The 11,173-nt window shown below is 47.7% G+C and overlaps 1 non-coding gene across 1 annotated transcript; it reads right to left on the bottom strand.

The window, feature by feature from the left end:
* Window positions 1-10,453: 10,453 nt before the first annotated feature.
* Window positions 10,454-10,560, bottom strand: LOC138097276 (U6 spliceosomal RNA). Its single transcript, XR_011146476.1, has one exon. It is a non-coding gene; the product is annotated as a U6 spliceosomal RNA (small nuclear RNA).
* Window positions 10,561-11,173: the final 613 nt, after the last annotated feature.

Genomic DNA, 11,173 nt, shown 5'->3' with positions numbered 1-11,173 from the left:
TATGTGAATTAATTTTACTTATGTATTTTCTTTAACTGAGTATATCCAAATAATTTCATTTCAATGTTTTAAAATTGCTAATGTTATATTCTACATTTTTTTCTCATATTAATTCTTTGAAATCCAGTGTCTAATTTGCACTTAACAGCACATTTCTATTAGGATGCTAAATTTTCAAAAGGAATATTTGCTCCGTATTTAAATGTCATAAAAATTGCAGTTTAAAAACTAGATTGGCATACCCAAGTAGTTTCCAATTAGGTGTTAAACTGAAAAGTATAGATAAATAAAAAGTTCCATTATTGAGAGTCTGTCCCAGTTTATAAACAGAAGGGTCTGCTTATGGGCCCTGCTGAGGCTGCCTCAGACAGTATTCTTTTTTTTTTTACTATTTATTTATAATTTTTAGTTGACATATAGTTGATTTACAAGGCTGTGTTAAGTTACTGCTGTACAGCAGAGTGATTCAGTTATGCATATATATCTTTTTCGTATTCTTTTCCATTATGGTTTATTAAGGGATATTGAATATAGCTCCCTGTGCTACACAGTGGGACTTTGGTTTCATCCATTCTGTATAATCATCTGCATCTGCTAACCCCAGACTCCAAACCCATCCCTCTCCCACCCCCTGCCCCTTGGCAACCACCAGTCTAACGTCTATGTCCCTGATTCTATTTCTGTTTCATATAGGTTCATTTATGTCATATTTAATGTAATTAATTTATTTTTGGCCTGTGCTGAGTGGTGTGTGGGATCTTCCCCTGCCAGGGATTGAACCCGTGTCCCTGCAATGGAAGCACAAAATCTTAACGCTGGACCGCCAGGGAAGTCCTGTGTCATGTTTCAGATTCCACATGTAAGTGGTATCATAGCGTGTCTCTCTCTGACTTACTTCACTTAGCCCATTCAGGGTTCCTGTTCTGTGTTCTGTGCTAGACACAGTGCATGCTGCCATCCTTTTCTGTCTACAGATGACCGGGCTTCCTGCTTAACTGTCCGGACAGATCAGAAGGCAGTGGTCGTCATTCACATGTGGAGGGGCGCACCGTTCACCGTCATCCAGCATCCAGCATCCATGCCCACAGCTGATGGCCACGGGCATGATCTGCCCAGACCCTACTCCAGGGCTGATGGACACCCCAGCTGCAGGGAGTGTTGCCCACACACAGCCCTCAGTGGTCAGTGCTCGCAGCTTCCTCAGCTGCAGGGAACCCTGACCAAGGGCATGCCACCTTTCTAGGCCGTCCACATCCCTGATTGGTCAGCTCTGTTTTAAAGTACCGTCCCTTCCCTTTCCAGGTTTTGATCCCAGAAGCCTTCCCTGATGCATTTCCTGGTGCCAACCTCTGGCTCAGCCTCTGCTCCCTGGAAGCTCAAACTGTGCCTGCTGCTCCCAGGATTGGGTGGAACCCAGGGAGCGGATGCCAGGAGGGTGTTGGAGCTGCTGCTCTCTGCCGCTGGCTTGAGGACCCTTCACCCTTGGTGGTGGCGCACCGCCCGTGGCACAAGGTAACGATGAAACTGTTGTTGAAATGCCCACCACGATGGACTGATGGTAGTCTGCTGGGGGAGAATTCACTAGTGGGGTCCATGTGTCAAGAGTTTGAGAAACGGAGAGGAAGGGAGCAACTCCAAGGTTGTTGCTAAGACAATTCAGGCTTCAGGGAAAAAGGAAAGGAAAAGCTGAGAGTGATTCACTGGCAATTAAAAAGCCAGGCCTGAAGGCCAGGGAGCCTCCCTGGAACCCAGAAGGAGCTGCCCCCCAACCTCACCGCCCTGGCCACCAGGTGAGAAAGCTCCAGGGTGAAGCCAGCACCACCCAGCTCCAAGGTTAAACGTGCAACCCAGGCAGGTCTGCTCCCCAGGGTCAGGCCCGGCAGGACCACGGGCTCCTGCAGCCTCCGCCCGCCTCCTGTCCGTGCGGCTCTGATGAGAGGAAAGAAGCCGTGTCCTGATGCAGCGGCAGGCCTGTTGCCACCAAGGCCAGGTGAGTCAGGGGTCAAGCAGGGTCAGACCATGAAATCGCATCCGGGAGAGCTTACTGACTAGGAGCCTTCTCCCAGGATATAGGATTGATCACCGCAGCGGGGTCCCCTGGGGATGGTACCAACGTGCTGCCTGGATGGCTCCTAGAAGCTGGAAAACAGCACCCGACCAGACGCCAGAGTGACCGTGTCAGATGGTGGGAGAAGGGCGGTGAGGCTGGGAGGCGCAGGCTCGGAGTCTGCCTGTTCTGCGGGAGGGCCGGGAGCGCGTGTGCTGTTGGAGGGGGCCCAGCCTGGGTGAGGAGTTCTCCAGCTCCCCCGTAGGCCGGCTGGGGGAAACGCTGCCGCAGTAACTGCCACGGCGTGCAGAGCCCATGGTGATGGCAGCGAGGCGGGAGGGACCGCCGTGTCCTGGTCCTCAGGGTCACGGAGATGGTTAGGGGCTCCTGGAAACCCTGGGGCAGAAGAGATGGAGCACTGTTACGGGTCCTGCTCAGCCTGTGGGACTGAAGGAAATGAAGGACGGGTGACCAACAGCTTGGCGTTGTGCAGCTCCTCTAGTTGATCAGGCCTCCTTTGCCTCAGCCAGAGTTAGGAGGCCCTCCTCCGAGCTGGCACGCACTGCCTAGTCCTCCCCCAGCTGGAAGCTAATGATGGTCTGTTGGAGTCCTCTGTTCACTGGACCTTCTCTAGCTAGACTGTGGGCTTCAAGAGGCAGGAGCCTTCTCCACGCTGCAAAGCAGTGCTCTTAACCACCAGCGAGAGTTCTCCGAGTGGGGTCTTCAGGCCAGCAGCTGCAGCGTCACATGGGGGTTGGCTGGCTCTCTGTCCAGTCATGTGACTGGCAGTGTGTTTGACTCAGTTGTCGTTGAAGTGGATGTCTTGGCAATACAAGGATTGTCAGGCACTTGCATTAAAGTTTAAAAAAACAAAGTTTATTCTAGAAATTGGTGAGAATTCACTAAGCAACATAGAGGTTTGCTTACATGTTACTTTGGGATGCTAGTATTTGTGGAATTAAAAAGAATCAGATACTTCCGTACTTTACTTTTAAAATCTGTGTTCTTTAAATTCATAATAAATAGATGCAGTGTGATACTTGGGAACATATAAAAGGGTAATGTTAACTTTTCTGTTTTGTGTTCAAAGTTTTGGTTTTATAAAACCAAATGGATTGAAAACTTACATAAGCATTTGAACATTCAGATAAGTCTAATAATTTTCTGTTACTATTTGAATATCTTCATTCCTCTTAAATTCATGAAAATTCTGTGTCTCTGAATAAGCATATAAAAATATTTTGGTCTTCCTTTACAGTCTTATTTTTTGTCCTAAGTAAATAACACTTTTTGTTTTTTATTATAAAGGACATTTGTTGTTGTTGTTCAGTCGCCAAGTCGTGTCCAACTCTCTACGACCCCATGAATTGCAGTGCTCAATGCTTCCTGTCCTTCACTATCTCCCGGAGTTTAATCGAACTCATGTCCATTTCTCATCCTCTGTCATCCTGGGCTCTTGCCCTCAATCTTTCCCAGCATCAGGGTCTTCTCCAGTGAATCAGCTCTTCAAAAACATTTACTGAACTACAAAAACGTACAACAAGTTAAAATCTTATGTGAATGATATTAATGCTGCTTTAGCAAGCTGGGCTTCCTTATTAGTATGAAAACTTAAATTTCCACTTCTATCATTATTTCAGTATGCACGGTATTTTTAAAATTTTATTTAACCATGGAACCATATTTAAAAAATTTTTTTAACCATGGAACTGATGTCTTGGAATATTCCCTGTAATATATTTCACTGCTAAGTATAAACAGAAAAAAATAGTATACAGTTTAACTTCCCTAAACAGCAGTTTTTGTTTTGCCGAAACTTTATTTCTCTACATATAAATTCAGATTGTGTTCTGCATAGCTCAGACAGTAAAGAATCTGCCTGCAATGCAGAAGACCAGGGTTCAATCCCTGGGTCAGGAAAACACCCTGGAGAAGAGAATGGCTACCCACACTTGTATTCTTGCCTGGAGAACTCCAAGAGGAGCCTAATGGGCTGTTACAGTCCATGGGTCACAAAGAGTCGGACACGACTGAGCAATTAACACTTTAACTCTTACTCTGCATTTTTATTCAGAATTCATAGTAAAGATGAAATAAGTTCAGTGACACACACACACAGAAACCCTGTCTGGCACTTACACTACAATCTACCCTGCGATGCTGAGGCTTCGGAGTCAATGATGAAGACATTAGCAGGCTGGGTGGCAGATTGGTTAAAACTCAGGGATAGGGCAAGTTGTGACCAATAAAATACACCTCTAAATCCTAAATGTGCAAACCCAATAATAATATACAGTCTGAAATGCACTCTATAGCTGTTGTTCCAGACTTAAAACATCCAGCCACGGAAACAGGTCAGTGAACTCGGGGCCCCTGGAAATTTGTTCATAGATTTGGGTAACACTGAGCAATATTTCAACATCTGGGCAAGTGGTGAGGTCTCCGAGGGGGTGGTGTGTCCCAGGGAGCCATCTCTGGTGGAGGCAAAGGCACCTCCAAAGGCAAATTCCTGGGCGTGGGCCATGTGGTCTGAGATGGCTGAGTCCTTCTCACTCGGAGGCGAGGTGCTGTGGAGGGTTGTGGTGGGCACTCTCCTACATGGTGGGTGACTTTCCCATGTGACTGTCGGTGGGCATATTGGTCGGGAGCAGGGTGCAGGCCACCCTGATGTAGCCTGGGGGCTTTCCCGAGGACGGAACTGCGCGTCTGCTGCTGCTCCTAGCGACCAGTTGTGAGGAGCCCGCTGGGGTCCTCAGGGCCATGTTCAGCTACGGGCCAGGCGGCCGCCCTTCATCCCCTGAGCATGCTTCATCAGCATCAAAAGCACATGAAGATCCTGGGCACACCTCTGTTTGCAGGCCAGGGAAGACCTTAGAGATGCTGCTTCCTGGGACTGTCCCTTGAGGCACAGGACAGATATGGGAGCACAGTCCCTAGAACCAGATGAGTTTTCTGTGCAGGCAACCACAGGGCCAGCTGGTGGCAGGGTTCCACGTCTAGGAGTCTGGGGGTGAGTATCAGTAGACGATGCTTCCGAAGGACCAGTTGCCTGGAAAGGGAGTCCATCCCTTGCTCAGGGCTGGGTGGTCTAGAGCCCTGAGCCCTTCTGATAGGGCTCCCCAGCCCTCTCGGCTCCTCCACTCTGCAGTACCGTCACAGGTAGGAACAGTATGTTCCAGTATTCGGTCTGCGTGAGTTTTGGCTCAAGAGTGTAACCCGTCATCCTAGCTGTGCAAAGTCATTTAGTCACAGCCACGTCGAGCATTGATGCTTGGTGAGCTTGACTGGGGTCCTGGCTGAGCTGACTGTATATTGATGAACGGCTGAGTGTGCCAATTCCCGGGGAGAAAGCTGTGGATTGTGGGTTACCGCAGCTCTTGTGGGATCTGACCACGGTTTCTGGCTTTCTGACCAAATTCTCATCTCCAAGTTTGGCTCATCTCTACCAAGCAGAGAGTTTCCTTCCCTCTTTCAGACAGTCAGACTGTGCCAGGGATCGTTCTCCAGGCAATGATTTTTACTTCCTGTGAGTTAGTAGAGGGTCTGATTTCATTTGCCACCCTTGTGGCCTCTGTAAACAGGGAGAGCAGCCAGCCTGAAAGTGGCCCCTCTGTTGTCAGGGCTTTATTTTTTGTACTTTTTTAAAATTAATAGTTTTGGCACAGTGATAAAGAACCGCCTGCCAATGCAGGAGATGCTGGAGACACGGGTTCGATCCCTGGGTCGGGAAGATCCCCTGGAGAAGGGCGCGGCAACCCACTCCAGTGTTCTTGCCTGGAGAATCCATGCACAGAGGAGCCTGGCGGGCTACAGTCCATGGGGTCACAGAGTTGAACATGACTGAGCACAGACAAAAACACTTACTTTTTAACTTTTTTTTTGATGTGGACAATTTTTAAAGTCTTGATCGAGTTTCTTAGAATATTGCTTCTGTTTTTGTGTGTTTTTTTTTGGTCACAAGGCATGTGGGATGTTTGCTCCCCCTCCAGGGATGAACCCGCCCGCCGGAATTGGAAGGGGGGGTCTTATCTCCTGGACCACCAGGGAAGCTCTTGTCAGGGTTTTAGAAGAAATGATCTCACACTTGCGCTTACTGAGCATCTGCCTGGGAGCCACACAGCCATTAGGGGCACATTGGACCATCTGACCCCGATCAGGTCCCCAGTGCAAAGCCAATGATGAGAAGACGGAAAAACCAGAGTGGAAGGGGAAGTGGAGTCAGAGGACAGAAGAGAAAGGACCCTGTCTTGGAGGGGTAAAGCTTGCGGATTGCCAGAGACCACGGGAAGTGGAACTGGTGAGGGCAGTGGGGGTGGCTGGTAACTGGTCGGCGGGGTGTGCAGGCCAGGGCAGGGGGGCACAGAGAATCAAGCAAAATGGGGTCCCAGCTTGGTCCATTTCAGGGGTCACTTGCTTAAGGGTGACCTAAGAAGAGTCTCAGAAGGCTCTTCTGGTAGCTTCCTGGCTGTACGGAGGCTAGGTAGGGCTCTGCTGGCTCACTGCCAAGGGCCCAGGTTCAATCCCTGGTGGGGGAATCTAAGAAGTAAGATCCTGCAAGCTGAGCAGCACAGCCAAAAAGAAAATGAGTCTGTCCTGATGAAAAGCGAGTGCCCAGGTTAGAACCAGTAATGGCTGGCGATGCAGAGGGCACAAGATACACGCCATCAGGGAAGAGACGACCTGTTTGAGGGGCAGCCACAGCCGGGGTGGTGCGGAGGGGCCGGGAGTCAGAGGGCGATGGCTGTGGCTGCGGAGCGGTCAGCGGCCCAGGAAATCAGCCCGCCCGCAGAAGCGCTGAGTCTCCGCGGACGCATCTGGACGGCCTCCTTTGCTTGCTTTGGAATTAGAAGATGCAGTCCTTTATGGTAATCGCGGGGAGGCAGGGTTCCCCTCCCTTGAACCAAGTTGTTAAAAGTGTGAGTTCTCGATGCGCCCAATTCCTGTGGGCCTAATTCTCAAGCGGGTGGGAAGGGTCCCAGCGGGAGGGGCGTGGAGGGCCTGGCGAGTGTGGGGTGTCGTGCAGGAGGATTTCCAGTGTGGAACTGTTAGCACGTGCGGAAACGGGGGTAACCCTGAGCGAGTTGGGGTCTCTGATAATTCCTTCGATATCAGGGTGCCCTGCCCGGGCTTGCCTTTTGTGAGAAAATTGTCCCAAAGCTATGGATCGAACCCCCAGGCCCTTAGCCACAGCCCAGGGCTCTCCGAGGAGGAGGAGGCAGCTGCCCCACCCCCATCATCACTTGCTCCAGGAGCTCGGGTGCGGGACTGAGTACGGCGAAGCCACGTCCTCCAGTACTTTGGAAAGCCTTTTGGTGTCAGGCGTAGCCCTCCCCAGATGTCAGGCGTATGTCAGGTGTACCCCTCCCCAGAAGGTTCCGTTTCCATCTTACCAGAGGGGCTTCTGCAGGGAGGAATCTCTAAGCCAGGGCTTTTCAAGAGCGCATACAGAGCACACGCAGACTTTGGAGATCCTACAGGCCCAGACCATCAAAATAAAGCAGATAGTGAAGCAAGGTGAGTCACACAAACGCTGGGGTTTCCTAGTGCACATAAAAGCGACGTTTTATTTGTATAAAGTTCTTATTGCCAGTTGCTCAGATAGCAGGTGACAAAGCAGAGTTCTTAAAGTAAGTAAATTTCCTTAAACCTAAGGCTGAATCTTGTATACATTATTGAATTGTTTAATGTCCTGATGCCTAGCAGATTGACAGCTGCACGTTGGGCATGCTTTTTTTTTTTTCACTGCAGATTTATTTGGCAGTCTATAGTAAGTTTGTAAGCTTACATCAAATTTATGAATAAAGAACCATTAAAAATTTTTTTCAAGTTTTCTACCTGAAACTTAACACATTGTAAATTAACTATACTTCAATTAAAGATTTTTTTAAAAGTTATGTTTGCACTATACATAAATGGGCAGTAGCATTATGTCTAAAAAAATACAATGTATATGCCTTCCTTAAAAACCTTTATTGCTAAAAAGTGCTGAACATCATCTGAGCCTTCAGCAAATTGTAATCTTTTTGCAATAGTAACACCACAGATCACTGGTCACCATATCAACGATAACTGAAAAAGTTTGAAATATCGTAACAATTTTTGCAATGTGACACAGACACAAGGTGAGCAAATGCTGTTGGAAAAACATGGCACCAGTACACTTGGCTTGATGCCAGGTTGCCATGAACCTTCAATTTGTAAAACAAAACAAAATAACACAATATCCACAAAGTTGCTGAAAACTTCCCTGACCTAGGAAAGGAAACAGGCCTCCAGGTCCAAGAAACCTGGAGAGTCCCAAAGAAGATCCTCCCAAAGAGAATCAAGTGTAGCATTGACATATGTGTGTGAGCTAGACAGTTACCATGGGAACTGGAAAACTACCGGGAAGCTGCCGCACAGCACAGGGAACTCAGCTCGGTGCCCTGTGACGACCTAGAGGGGTGGGAGGGAGGGAGGGGGTATATATACACACACAGAGCTGATTCACTTTCTTGTACTGCAGCAACTCACACTACACTGTAAAGCAGTTATGTTGGTGTGTAGTCACTAAGTTGTGTCTGGCTTTTTTGTGACCCCCGTGGAGCCCACCAGGCTCCTCTGTCCATGGGATTTCCCAGGCAAGAATGCTAGAGTGGGTTGCCATTTTCTTCTCCAGGGGAACTTCCCGACCCAGGGATCAAACCTGTGTCTCCTTCATTGGCAGGCAGATTCTTTACCACTGAGCCACCTGGAAAACCCGTAAAGCAATTACACATTAAAAAAAAAAAAAAAAAAAACCCTCCCTAAGAACACTCTCCATTTGCAAAAAAAAAAAGGGGGGGGGACAAAAATTAAAGATAGTCTTAAAAGCAGCAAGTTATGTACAAAGGAACTCCCAGAAGGCTGTCAGCTGACTTTCTGGCTAATTGGAGGCAGAAAAAGGTGAGGTAATGGCTGCCCTGTAAAGCCATATCTGAGTTGCATGCTTCTTTGTGAGCTGCACATTCAGAGCGTGGTGGTGTCAGCATGATCCAAGGGTGGAGATTTTGGCCCTGACATCAAAAAAATTTGGCCCTGACATCATGTGCATTGGACACCCGTGCAGGCCCAGCTGGAGGGTCGATGGTCCCAACTTTGAACTTGGCAAGACTAGCTCCATGTTCCTGAAAAACAACTTAAGTACCTGTTACCATACAACCCTTATGTCATAGATATTACCCGTAGGGGGTGATAAAAGGAGTCTCACTACTTTTTGTGTCTAAGCTATGCAAATCTTCAGGAGTATGCAATTTGCAGGAACATTTAAGGCAAGCTTGGTTATGGGACATTATGTATTAAGCAAATTAGAGTCTAAGAGATCTAACTCTTGACTGCCCTCTGTTTCAACCTCACTGTGGGAGACATTTTCATATGGAATGCTGTGGACTGGATGGTTGTTAACGACTAAATGGGATTCTAGCAGTGTGCCAGTATCTTCCCACTTTTAAGATCGTTTTGCCATAAAGGATCCATGTTTGAAGACCACGGTGAAAGGAAAAGCAAAATGGAGTTGCCATTGCTAGAGAGCCTGGAGGCCCTTCAGGAATGTGGCTTTATGTACGTCTCAGCTGGGCAGAATCAGACCTTCTGGCCCCTCACCGTCATAATGGAGTCACTCAAAACATCCGCCAGAAGCTCAAGATGCTTGTCAGAGCCTTACCCTAAAATTACTCACCACAGCCTTTCTGCTTATCTCCCGGACCCTAAAATAATTTGCGAATCCTTAAGGACAGTATTTTCCAGCTTGCGTTCGAGTTGATCACAGTTCTTGCCAGGCAACTTTAATCCTCATGACTTCTTGCTTCTATAAGCGCCAACTCTCTTCCTGTGAACACGCTCTTGGTTTTACTTGAAGGTGTATCTTTTGAATTGGAATTCTTAGAACTCCCAATAAATTCTCTTTTTGTTGCAGCTTCCTGCACTATTTCTTGGTTGACAATTGTGATACTATGATTTACAATAAGAAATATATGTTTGATCTTCATCCCCATTTCTGTACAGAGCTCCTAAGACTTTTATGTTTGCTATTAAAAAAAGAATTGAAGTGTAATTGATTTACAATATCATATTAGTTTTGGGTGTGCAGCAGCACAGCAATTTTATGTGTGTGTGTGTGTGTGTGTGTGTGTGTGTGTTTATCCTTCTTCAGCTTCTTTTCCCTTCTGGTTATTGCAAAGTATTGAGTATAGTTTCTTGTGCTGTCAGTAGGTCCTTGTTGGTTATCTGTTTTATTTTAATTATTTTGGGGATTCAATAACTTTATTCAACAGTCAGCAGTTCTCATCCACATTAACCGTAGGGTTTTCAAAAGTGGTGACAGGCACATAGGTAACCAACATATAAAGCTTGTTTGATGAACCTTCCTTTGCATTATGTTTTCAGGACAAAAATACGGAATGCTTTGTGAATTTGCAGGTCTTCCTTGTGCAGGGGTCATGCTAATCTTCTCTGAATCATTCCATTTTTAGTATATGTGCTGCTGAAGCAAGCACTCTCTTTTATATATGCTAAGTCACTTCAGTCGTGTCCAACTCTGTGCGACCCCATAGTCGGTAGCCCACCAGGCTCCCCCGTCCCTGGGATTCTCCAGGCAAGAACACTGGAGTGGGTTGCCATTTCCTTCTCCAATGCATGAAAGTGAAAAGTGAAAGTGAAGTCGCTCAGTCGTGCCCGACTCTTAGCGACCCCATGAACTGCAGCCTACCAGGCTCCTCCGTCCATGGGATTTTCCAGGCAAGAGTACTGGAGTGGGGTGCCATAGTCTGTTCTTGCCTGGAGAAGCCCATGGACAGAGGGGCCTGTCTTAAACTCCATGGGGTTCTACACTCCATGAGGGTGTTGCAAAGAGTCAGACATGACTGATGTGACTTGGCACCCACTCAGTGTGTATGTCAGAGAAGGCAATGGCACCCCACTCCAGTACTCTTGCCTGGGAAATCCCATGGACAGAGGAGCCTGGTAGGCTGCAGTCCATGGGGTCACTAAGAGTCAGGCACGACTTAGCGACTTCACTTTCACTTTTCACTTTTATGCATTGGAGAAGGAAATGGCAACCCACTCCAGTGTTCTTGCCTGGAGAATCCCAGGGATGGCGGAGCCTGGTGG

Source organism: Capricornis sumatraensis, chromosome 20 (assembly GCF_032405125.1).
Source record: "Capricornis sumatraensis isolate serow.1 chromosome 20, serow.2, whole genome shotgun sequence".
Taxonomy (NCBI): domain Eukaryota; kingdom Metazoa; phylum Chordata; class Mammalia; order Artiodactyla; family Bovidae; genus Capricornis; species Capricornis sumatraensis.
Note: the sequence above shows the minus strand (reverse complement) of the source record. Positions and strands in the feature narration are given on the sequence as shown.